This window comes from Palaemon carinicauda, chromosome 33 (assembly GCF_036898095.1).
Source record: "Palaemon carinicauda isolate YSFRI2023 chromosome 33, ASM3689809v2, whole genome shotgun sequence".
NCBI classification, from domain to species: domain Eukaryota; kingdom Metazoa; phylum Arthropoda; class Malacostraca; order Decapoda; family Palaemonidae; genus Palaemon; species Palaemon carinicauda.
Window position 1 is genome coordinate 74,937,976 of NC_090757.1, and position 12,253 is coordinate 74,950,228.

Below are 12,253 nucleotides of genomic sequence, written 5' to 3' on the forward strand. Positions count from 1 at the left end.
GAACCTTCATTTGCAAAGAAGTACCCAACCTTCAATTGCGAAGAAGTACCAACTGTTAAATTGAAGAGAATACCAAACCTTCAATTGTAAAGAGGTACAAATCCTTCAATTGTAAATGAGAACCAAACCTTTAATTGCAAAGAAGTACCAACCATTGAACTGCAAAGGAGTAACGAACCTTAAATTGCAAAGAAGTACCAACAGTTAAATTCCAAAGAAGTACCAAACATCAAATTGCAAAAAATATAAAACCTTCAATTGCATGGAATGAAGTACCAAACCTTCAATTACAAAGGAGTACTAACCTTCAATTGCAAAGAAGTATAATTCCTTCAATTGCAAAGGTACCAAAATTTCAATTGCAAAGAAGTATCAAACGTTGAACTGCAAACGAGTACCGAACCTTAAATTGCAAAGAAGTACCAAACCTTCAATTGCAAAGAAGTGCCAAACCTTCAATTACAAAGAAGTGTCAAACCTTCAATTGTAAAGAAGTGCCAAAACCTTCATTGTAAAAAACCGAACCTCCCATCGTGAAGAAGTACCAACTGTTAAATTCCAAAGGTGTAACGAACCTTAAATTGCAAAGAAATACCAAACTTTGCAGTGCAAAGAAGTGCCAAATCTTCAATTGCAAAGAAGTGCCAAACTTTCAATTGCTGAAAAGCATCGAACCTTCAATTGCAAAAAAGTACCAACTGTTAAAATGCAAAGAAATACCATACGTCAAAATGGCAAAAAAATATAAAGCCTTCAATTGCAAAGAATGAAATACCAAACCCTCATTTGAAAAGGAGTACCAAACCTTCAATTGCAAAGATGAACAAATCCTTCGATTCCAAAGGTACCAAGCTTTCAATTGCCATGGAGTACCAAACTTTCCATTCCAAAAAAGTACCAAACGTTGAACTGCGAAGGAGTAACACACCTTAAATTGCAAAGAAGAGCCAAGCTTTCAATTTCAAAGGAGTACCAAACCTTCATTTGCAAAGAGGTACAAATCCTTCGATGGCAAACGTACCAAACTTTCAATTGCCAAGGACCACGAAACTTTCAATTGCAAAGAAGTACCAAGCCTTCAATTGCGAAGGAACGCCAAACCTTCAAATGCAAAGAAGTACCAAGCCTTCAATTGCAAAGAAGTACCAAGCCTTCAATTGCAAAGAAGTACCAACTGTTAGAATGCAAAAAAGTAACAAACCTTCAATTGCTAAAGAAGTACCAAACCTTCAATAGTAAAGGAACGCTAAACCTTCAATTGCAAAGAAGTACCAAGCCTTCAATTGCAAAGAAGTACCAAACGTTAAATCGCAAAGGAGTACAGAACCTTCAATTGCAAAGAAGTAAAAAAATTGAATTGTAAAGGTGTACAAAACTTCAAATTGCAAAGAGTACTGAAACTTAAATTGCAAAGAGTACTGAAACTTAAATTGCAAAGTTGTATCAACTGTTATCTTGCAGAGAATTACCTAACCTTCAATTGCAAAGAAATGCTTAACCTTCAATTGCAAAGGAGTACCAAACCTTCGATCGGAAAGAAGTATTAAACCTTCAATTGCAAAGAAGTACCAATCATGAAATTGCAAAGAAATACCAAACTTTAAATGTCAAAGGAGTACCAACCCATAAATTGCAATGAAGTACCAAACCTTCGATTGCAAAGAAGTACAAAATCTTCAATTGCAGATGATTTCCAAGCCTTCTATTGCAAAGAGGAATCAAATCTTCAATTGTGAAGGAGTACTGAACCTTTTATTGCATAGAAGTACCAAACCTTCATTTGCATAAAAGTACCTAACCTTCAATTGCAAAGAAGTTCCAACTGTTAAATTACAGATAAGTACGAAACGTTAAAGTGCAAAAGAATACTAAAGGTTAAATTGCCAAGAAGTACAAAACATTCAATTGCAAAGAAGTGCCAAACCTTCAGTTAAATGAGATACCAAACCTTCAATTGCAAAGGAGTAGCGAACCTTAAATTGCAAAGTTGTACCAACTATTAACTTACAAAGAAGTACCAAACCTTCAATTGCAAAGAAGTACTTAACCTTCAATTGCAAATGAGTGCCAAACCTTCAATCGGAAAGAAGTACCAAAACTTCAATTGCAAAGAAGTACCAAAGGTGAAATTGCAAAGAAATACCAAACTTTAAATTGCAAAGGAGTACCGAACTATAAATTGCAATGAAGTACCAAATCTTCAATTACAAAGGAGTACTGAACCTTATATTGCAAAAAAGTACCAAACCTTCACATTCAAAGAAGTACCTAGCCTTCAATTGCAAAGAAGTACAAACTGTTAAATTGCAAAGAAGTACGAAACGTTAAGTTGCAAAAGAATACTAAACATTAAATTGCAAAGAAGTACAAAACATTCAATTGCAAAGTAGTGCAAAACCTTCAATTGCAATCAAATACCGAACCTTCAATTGCAAAAAAGTACCGAACCTTAAATTGCAAAGAAGTACCAAACCTTAAATTGCATATAAGTACCAAACTTTAAATTGCAAAAAAAAAAAAAACACAGAACCTCAAAGTACCAAACCTTCTATTGCAAAGAATACCAAATTTAAATTGCAAATAAGTACCGCACCTTAAATTGCAAAAAAGTACCAAACCTTAAATAACAAAAAAGTACTAAATCTTCATTTGCAAAGAAGTACCAAACTTTAAATTACAAAGGAGTACCAATACTTGAATTGCAAAGAAGTTCTAATCATTAAATTTCTAAGGAATATAGAACCGTAAATTGCGAAAAAGTACCAAAAGTTAAATTGCAAATGAGTAAAGAAAATTAAATTGCAAAGAAGTACTATACATTCAATTCCAAAGAAGTACGAAACCTTCAGTTGTAAATAATTACCAAATTTAAATTGCAAAGGAGTACCGAACCTTCAATTGCAAAGAAGTACCAAACGTTAAATTGCAAAGGATTACCGAACCTTAAATTGCAAAAAAAAACTACCAAACCTTCAGTTGCAAAGAACTAAATCATTTATTGCAAAGAAGTACCAACCTTTAAATTTCAATGAGGTACCAAAGGTTAAATCGTAAATAAATACGAAACCTTCAATTGCAGAGAATGAAGTACCAAACCTTATATTGCAAAGGAGTACTAAACTTTCAAGTGTGCCTAAATAGGCTAACGAATCTCTGCCCTGAAAACAAAAATCAGTTTCTTAATGCCTTTGAAGACCCCACCTTCCATCTTAGTGAGATGCAGTAGTTAGACTCACGTTTAGTAAATCCGTCGATTACTCCCTGGCTACAGGATATCAGTCTACCAGGCCTTAAATGGACACTAACGTTTGCTGAGGTCAAGAGAAAGGGCATGGGATTGGCAACTTCATCTCTAAAAACCTCGCAATGAATCTGATGTATGTGGTGGTATTTATTCTAAGGAGTAAATGTCATATAAGAACAAGAAGATTAGCATCAAAACAACTCGAGAAGTCAACTTTTTTTTTATATGAAAGACACCGAATAATGAAATTATGTTCGGTTATACTTTTCTTATAAACCCCTTATATTTGTTGATAATGTGCACATCAAGTTAATGTGGTGTACAAAAGTCATCATTTCATTAATCAAGATATCTCGGAAAATAAAAGAAAATAACAAAACAACAACCAGTCCTTCATTCACAAAGAGTACCAAATTTAAGAAGTAGAAATATTAAAAAAGAAAACAAAAAATATCAAAATCTAATTAAAGCTGATTCCCACTCAGCATTCATCAAGCTTTTTCCTTCCATGACCTAATTCTTTCTTCTATTTCTCGGCCGTATTTGGAAAAATCCTTGGAGAGCATTTTGAGAAAATATCTGTTGCCGAGCAAGAGAAGAAGAAGAAGAGTGGTTTCAAGGCTGACAGAGGTACGTTCTTTAGGACGATTATGACTGCGAAAAACTGCTGTGTCAGACAGAACTCTGAAACGCTTTCGAGCTAACGGTCAAAGAGACTCGGAGTGGATTTCAGGAAAATTGTTTCATGCATCTAAAAAAGCAACATAAAAATATTAACTAAAAAACGGTGCCATATAAAGGTGCAGGGGCATGTGAGTAGGGGTGCTGGAGGTGCTAAGATAATATTCAATGAAATTGCAGAAACAACCTAAAAGAGTTTTATGGACGAGTGAATTTAATTGAATATAATCTTAGTTTTACTCATATTCACTTTCAGTCCTGCATTTTAGGTTTTTTCTTATTCAATTCTTCTATCATCTTTTATAATTCCTTCCACGATTCACTTGAGAGAATGAAGTCATTTGCAAATATCAATTTGTTAAGGTATTCCCCATCAACGTTAATTCCTACATTTGCTATTTCAAATTTTAGCGCCCTAACCCCCCCCCCCCCCCAAAAAAAAAGAAAAAAAACCCTCCTACGGCCCAGGTACATGTAATGAGGCACACTTTATAGATCACTGATATTTAATTGTTCTTATGATTGGCTAACAACGTATTTGCTGCAGACATAAATAAATTTGGTTAAATTTGGTGTTTTTACTTCTATGGCCGAGTTCCAAATCTTTGTTTTTAGAATATTGCGATATGCTCTCTATATTTTTGTAATACATATTATCTATATCTTACATATCATTATCATAACTTAGAACCTAAAAATCAGAAGAAGAATATTATTGGAATTATGAATTTTTGATGCATTCATTAAAAATATACCATGAAAGTATGTTTTAGTAATTACACACTTTAAATAGATTCCGAGTGTGTCTATTTCTTAACAAAAGATGGCAGCACACGTCCATTATTCCATTTATGTGAATGATTCTATCCAATTGGAAAAGAGCGATAGATTGCTACTTATGAAGAAATATGTTTAGCAGGTACAAATTATATTCAGTTCCAATTAGGTAGGCTATTTTTTTCTATTTAGAAACCAAAATGACGTCCTGGAAAGTTCCAGAATCCAAGGATTAAAGAGCGCTACCCATTGTTTCTTTTCATGGCTAATAGATGGCCTTGGCAGTGGAGTACAAAATTGCTAATTATCTCCATTAGCCACTCATTACAATGTTCTTAACTTCATTTACGTTTCTATTTGAGGTTCCTTTTTGTTTGTCCACAACCTAATTCTCAAGAAATTACAAATTTCACAATAAATGTCCCAGAAATATTTCATCAGCAAACAATCGCGGGTCAAAAAAGTGTTGTAGGAATGTAAAGGCCAAGGTCTATAGACTACTCTATGGACCTAGGTAGAGGCTAGAGAATTGGTAGTTTGTAAATTGTCCAACGATCGTTTCCTTCTTAGGAATGAATATTTTTATCAGAAAATGGTGTTAATTTTTCATATACTATCGGAAGCAACCTAAGTTTACTTATGAAAGTGTTTAGTATTTCCTTTCTTCCCCAGAACACGTGGATTTAAGTCATATCCTTATTCAAGTGACGTAGATAACATTCATCATCATAGTTAACGTTGGTAGGAGGATCATGGGACATGCTGCCAAATAAATTTCCTTGAATGGAGAATACCATTATGCATTGCAGATTCGAATCCTTTACGGAGAAATAGTTTTATGCCAGAAGGTGCATGCCAATTCTGTAATTTGATGTTCTTATAATCAGCGTAATCAACATAAACAAATCGAATAATGAAAAATAAAAATGGTCACATTTCTGTGTCTTCACCCACGCCTGACTGTGTTGCGTCATCCGCCTGTGAATTTACATATATATATATATATATATATATATATATATATATATATATATATATATATATATATATATATATATATATATATATATATATATATATATATATATATATATATATATATATATATATATATATATATATATATATATATATATATATATATATATATATATATATATATATATATATACATATATATGTGTGTGTGTGTGTGTGTATATATATATATATATATATATATATATATATATATATATATATATATATATATATATATATATATATATATATATATATATATAATATTAAAGTTTTCCCTTACCAGTAACGGCTTCCTAATAATAATCCAATCGTAAATATAAAACAACCTGATTATAAAAGATCGTTGAGAGAGAGATTATTTATCTAATAAATTTATTACGCCCAAAGACGTCAAACAAAGTTACATTTTGGCAGTTACATACAGTACATCAGAAATCCGAGTGGAAGGAGGGCATCCTAGAATAAACCTCATTACTCTATTTTGGAACAGTTCTAGAGGTTGTAATGCCTGTATGGGTAATTGAATTAAAGCAGGAGATAAGTAGTCAATAACTGACCTTAGAAAGAGGATATAGAGGGTTTTAGCCACGGGGATAGATATACCTGTGGCCCTGGTAGCAAGCAACTTGATGGGAGTGAAGAGAGGCTCCAGTCGATCAAAAAGTTTTTTCACCATGGGGTGGATTCGTTGTCGTGCAGGTATAGCAGGGGTGATCCTGACTGGTGCACCTAGATATGTATACTGTGTGCAGTGAGGTATAATATTTCCACCCATAATGAACACTGTCAGGTCTCGGAGATTCCGCGCAGAGAAGAGTCTGCTTTTTTCTGGGGAGAGTATGAGGCCACAGGAGGTACAAGACCTGTAGAAGTCTTGAAGGATACGCTGAAGGTCTTCAGGGGTTGTGGAGTAGATGCAGACATCATCAGCATAGCAGGTTACTGTGGTTCCAGGGATAGCAGGGAGGAGAGACAGTACACGGTGAAGTATATAAAAAAGAAATGGGCTCAATACATCGCCCTGAGGTGTTCCAAGCACAAAATTTTCATAGGATCTACATGCACCCTTCAAGAAAACACGATTTTCTGTTACTGAGATAACCGTTTATCCACTTCAGAAGGTTTCCTCTGACACCCAATTCGACAAGCTGATCAAGAATTATATCCCTGTTGGCTATATCAAAAGCCCTTTTGAGGTCAAGGAAGGCAACTACACTGTTGGAGGACAATCGGGAGTAAAGTTCCTGTTGCCTTGAGGTTTTGTATATAAAGGAGAGTGTTCTATAATAAATTACTCAGTTGCTTTCAACCTGCCTTTGAGTCACAACCTTCTCTCGGCCCGTCACATTGGTGACCCCGGATGTCGACTCGCTCCCACCGCCTTCCACACCCACCCTCCTCGCCCCTCCATCGTTGGTACTATGGCGGACTCTACGGAAGTTGGCCCTGCGGCTGCCCCATTGAAACTTTCATCGTTCATCAGCGGAGAGGCGTTTGCTTGGTTTCAGCGCGCAGAAATCCAGTTTCCTCTCAAGGGCGTGATTCACTCAACCACCAAAGCTGATTATGTTCTCGCGGTGATACCCGAGGACACCTTCCCGGAAATATCCGACTGGCTTAGTGAACAAGAAGACACCCCAATAGCGTACGACGCCCTCAAAACAGCAGCAGTACTCGCCGTCGCCAGCCGCCCGTATAGCAAAGCTTTTTCAGCTCTCGCAACAACCATTGGGGGACCAAAGGGCTTCGCTCGCCCACAGGGAAATGACCAGTATCGCTCGCCTTCAACCTGCCGCAGACGGCTCTCCTCGTGAGATGAACCTACTTCGTGCCCTTTGGATACGCCGTTTACCCGGACCTATACGCGCTGCCATACCTGATGACTATAGTTTACCCATAAAGGACTTAATGACCAAAGCCGACCCCCTTATGGACAGCCACTTCAAGACCTCCATCAACGCCTCCACCCCTGATGAAGAAGATGCCTATTCAACGTCAACCGAAGCTGACATGAATGCCGTAGGACATACACACCTACCCCGTGACGTGCCGAAGCGGCGACAAAGCCGCCCACCACCCACCAATCGCTCGCGCCCCAACGAACGACTTCTACGGCCACTTACTACCTCTCATCCGCCGCAGTTTTGCTACTACCACTTCAGATTCGGGGCAACCGCGAAGAAATATGCCGAGGATTGTCAGTGGCCAAAAACCGTGTAAGTAGGCCATCGCTCGTGGCGTTGGCCTCCCGTGTTTCTAATCTTTTCTTTTTACATGATGCAGGAACGGGCGTGTGATTTTTGGTAGACACGGGTGCTTGTCGTTCTGTCTACATCTGCCGACGTCCGCTTGGTAGCTGCCAACGGATCTGCGATACCCACCTACGGTTACGAGAACCTCACATTATCGTTCGGAAACGGTAAATTCAATTGGAAGTTTCTCGTTGCTGACGTCACATTGCCAATCCTCGGCGGATTTCCTCTCTCATTTCCACCTTCTGGTCGATGTCGCCCACCGACGAATGGTCAACGCAGACTCGTACTTGTCGACACCTCTTCAACCCGCCCCCTCTAACCTCGCTCTCCACATCAGCGCACCCACGGATGCCTACGCCCACCTCCTCACGTCGTACCCGGAAGTTTTCCGTCCAGAACTTCGCCAAACGCCCACGGTTCCTGCCAAGCAGGGTATTTATCACCATATCAAGACGACAGGACCCCCAGTCTTCGCAAAATTCAGACGCGTGGCACCGGAACCCTTCGCTTTATGCAGGTAGAAGGTCACGTCAGCAATGTTTGGGAGGGAGTAGTGATCCGGTTCTGTTTGCATGGTCAGGCGCCTGTAATCCCCGCACGGACGGAGGGAGCCGTCTTTCTTCAGAACGATGTGTAAGGGTGACGACCATGGGCTGGAGGCCTTTTGGCCAAGGCCCATTTCCTCCATTTCAGCGAATGTCTGTTTGGCTGCTGCCAATCGTTCCGGTGCCAGACGTCTGAATTTTGCGAAGACTGGGGGTCCCGTCGTCTTGATATGGTGATAAATACCGTGCTTGGCAGGAACCGTGGGCGTTTGGCGAAGTTCTGGACGGAAAACTTCCGGGTACGACGTGAGGAGGTGGGCGTAGGCATCCGTGGGTGCGCTGATGTGGAGAGCGAGGTTAGAGGGGGCGGGTTGAAGAGGTGTCGACAAGCACGAGTCTGCATTGACCAATCTACGGTGGGCGACATCGACCAGAAGGTGGAAATGAGATAGGAAATCCGCACCGAGGGTTGGCAATGTGACGTCAGCAACAAGAAACTTCCAATTAAATTTACCATTTCCAAACGATAATGTGAGGTTCTCGTAACCGTAGGTGGGTATCACAGATCCGTTGGCAGCTACTAAGCGGACGTCGGTAGAAGTAGACAGACTACGTCGTGTCCTGAAGAGTTCCCTCGGAAAAAGAGAACGACAAGCACCCATGTCTACCAAAAATCACACGCCCGTTCCTGCATCATGTAAAAAGAAAAGATTAGAAACACGGGAGGCCACCGCCACGAGCGATGGCCTACTTACACGTTTTTTGGCCACTGACAATCCTTGGCAAATTTCTTCGCGGTTGCCCCGAATCTGAAGTGATAGTAGCAAAACTGCGGCGAATGGGAGGTAGTAAGTGGTTGTAGAAGTCGTTGGTTGGGACGCGAGCGAGTGGTGGGTGGTGGGTGGCGTTGTCGCCGCTTCGGCACGTCACAGGGCAGGCGTGTATGTCCTACGGCATTCACGTCAGATTCGGGTAACGTTGAATAGGCGTCCTCTTCGTCAGGGGTGGAGGCGTTGATGGAGGTCTTGAAGTGGCTGTCCATAAGGGCGTCAGCTTTGGTCATCAAATCCTTTATGGGTAAACTATCGACATCGGGTATGGCAGCGCGTATAGGTCCGGGTAAACGGCGTATCCAAAGGGCACGAAGTAGGTTCACCTCACGAGGAGAGCCGTCTGTGGCAGGTTGAAGGCGAGCGATACTGGTCATTTCCCTGAGGGCGAGCGAAGCCCTTTGGTCACCCAACGATTGTTGCGAGAGCTGAAAAAGCTTTCCTATACGGGCGGCTGGCAACAGCGAGTTCTGCTGCAGAAGGTATGTTTTGAGGGTGTCATACGCTATTGGGGTGTCTCCTTGTCCACAAAGCCAGGCGGATATTTCCGGGAAGGTGTCCTCGGGTATCGCCGCGAGAACATAATCTGCTTTGGTGGTTGAGCGAGTCACGCCCTTGATGCGAAACTGGACTTCTGCGCGCTGAAACCAAGCAAACGCCTCTCCGCTGGCAAATGATGAAAGTTTCAATGGTGGGGTCGCAGCAATAACTTCCGTAGAGTCCTCCATGGTACCAACGATGGAGGGGCGACGGGGGGTGGAAGGCGGAAGGAGCGAGTCGACTTCCGGGGTCACCAATGTGACGGGCCGAGAGAAGGTTGTGACTCAAAAGGCAGGTTGAAAGCAACTGAGTAACTTTATAATAGAACACTCTCCTTTATCTACAAAACCTCAAGGCAACAAGAATTTTCATGTTCAAAAAACAGACAATGTTACAGAGGAGAAACAAGACATGTTTTTTCAGGTTCTTTTTAGTGCGAGGGGAGAGCGAAGATACAAGCACAAAATGAACTATGTACGATCGTGCGACACACGGTTGGTACATACAAAAGGAATGAATGCCCTCATATGTCAAGCCTACACTCTGGGTCATTCATTGGACTCTCAGTCTGAAAGAGATCTAAGATATAGTACTGGTAAACACAGCATAAACATTCATTATGTTCCAACCCAAAAACGATAGTTGCTAGCAAAAAACTCTCAAATTCCCTAAAAGAAAAGTTTCACAAAAAATACAATTTTCCGGAAAATCAACACATATGCTCATATCCTAAATATCCACTCTCCATAGATATTTTCGTATCTCCTGGGTATACCTGGATCCTCTACAGTTATCAAATAGTAACAAAAAAGGCCTTGATATGCAAAGAACCCACAAGAAAAGATCATCATCAGATATCTTTAAAGCATAGCAAAACATCTTTAAGACATCTTTAAACATGATAAAAATATTATCCAATATCTGTAAACAGCTGTATCAAAAACTAATCAACTAACTAATTAATGCGCATCATCATCAACAGTTAACTAACTGTATCATACTAACAAAAAGTATCATAATCAAACAACATCATCATCGGAGCTATGTTTTCAAACTCTCCATGCACAATCGTTTAAATTCTAATCTGAGCAAACTGCTGACCCATCACTGGCATCATAACCGTAAACAAGCTTTCCAACAGAAGTTTCACAAGAGACACACTTCACACACAGTGCCTTTTCACAACACTCCGATACTCTCATCTTGTGTTGTCTTATCTCTTTTGCTTGTACCTAAACTAAGCCGAACTCAAACTCTGGCAAACAAACAACAATCATTCTAGGATACATTCAACCAAGCTGACCCACATCACGCAAACAAAGGCTCTCGCGTTACCATCACATCACATCACCGTCTCCTACTTCAGACTTTATAGCCCTAAGCCATGTAGGCCTGGGTCTTCTAATTCTTCTAGTGCCTTATGGAGCCCAACTAAGAATAAGTAGTAACAGTCGACTCTGTAACTAACCAAGACAAGAACATCGTAACTGAATTCCAATCATTAGCCAAAAAACCTTTCTCTCTCATGTTTTCCACAGAAATATCTCACAAAGCTCTGACACCATCAGATATAAAGAAACAAATTCTCACTTTGCCATCTCCACTTTTTTTTTTTTATTCTGAGAACTTATTAACACCGCTCCTGTGCGTGCGCAATCTCACGTCTCTCTCTGCGTGTCCCCTACATAAGCATGCACGTAGGCATACGCAAACATTCACACACAGGGACCCACATGGATCGAATTCTGCTGACCCAAACTCTCCAACAATCATCAAAATCTTTCTACCTCGCATCTTTCTTGCATCTCTTAGCGATCAAAGAACTTATAGCTAAAAACATCAGAAAAAGAAACAACCCAAAAAACATAGCATGCAAAAAATACTGAAACCGAAAAAACAAATTGAGATCAAAATCTCAAAATTACGTCCTTAACTTATACACAGAACAGGTATTACGGCATAAACAACCTACACAAACAGAAAAAGAAAACAAAACAGAAACTACACGTACCTAACAAAGAGTCTTGTTTGATTTTTGAGACAAGTCTCTGAGACTTACATAACTCTGAAGGGCAATTAACTAGCCTCTTATTGGTCTTTAAGCGAACACGAAGCCAATCATATACAAGGTTTTAGATCATAGATTCATCAAATCCTTTAATTACAATCAAATCCACCTTTTACGCTATACTTTAACGCCAAAAAAAATATCCTTTTTTTTCTTAACACAATCTGATATAAAACATAACTTTTTCTTATCAGACATTAATCAACTAACGAAGAGCAACGGTATGGCTACTCATTATCACTTTCTAACCCAAAGTTTATTCTGCTAATACGATCCCTCAATACTCAAAA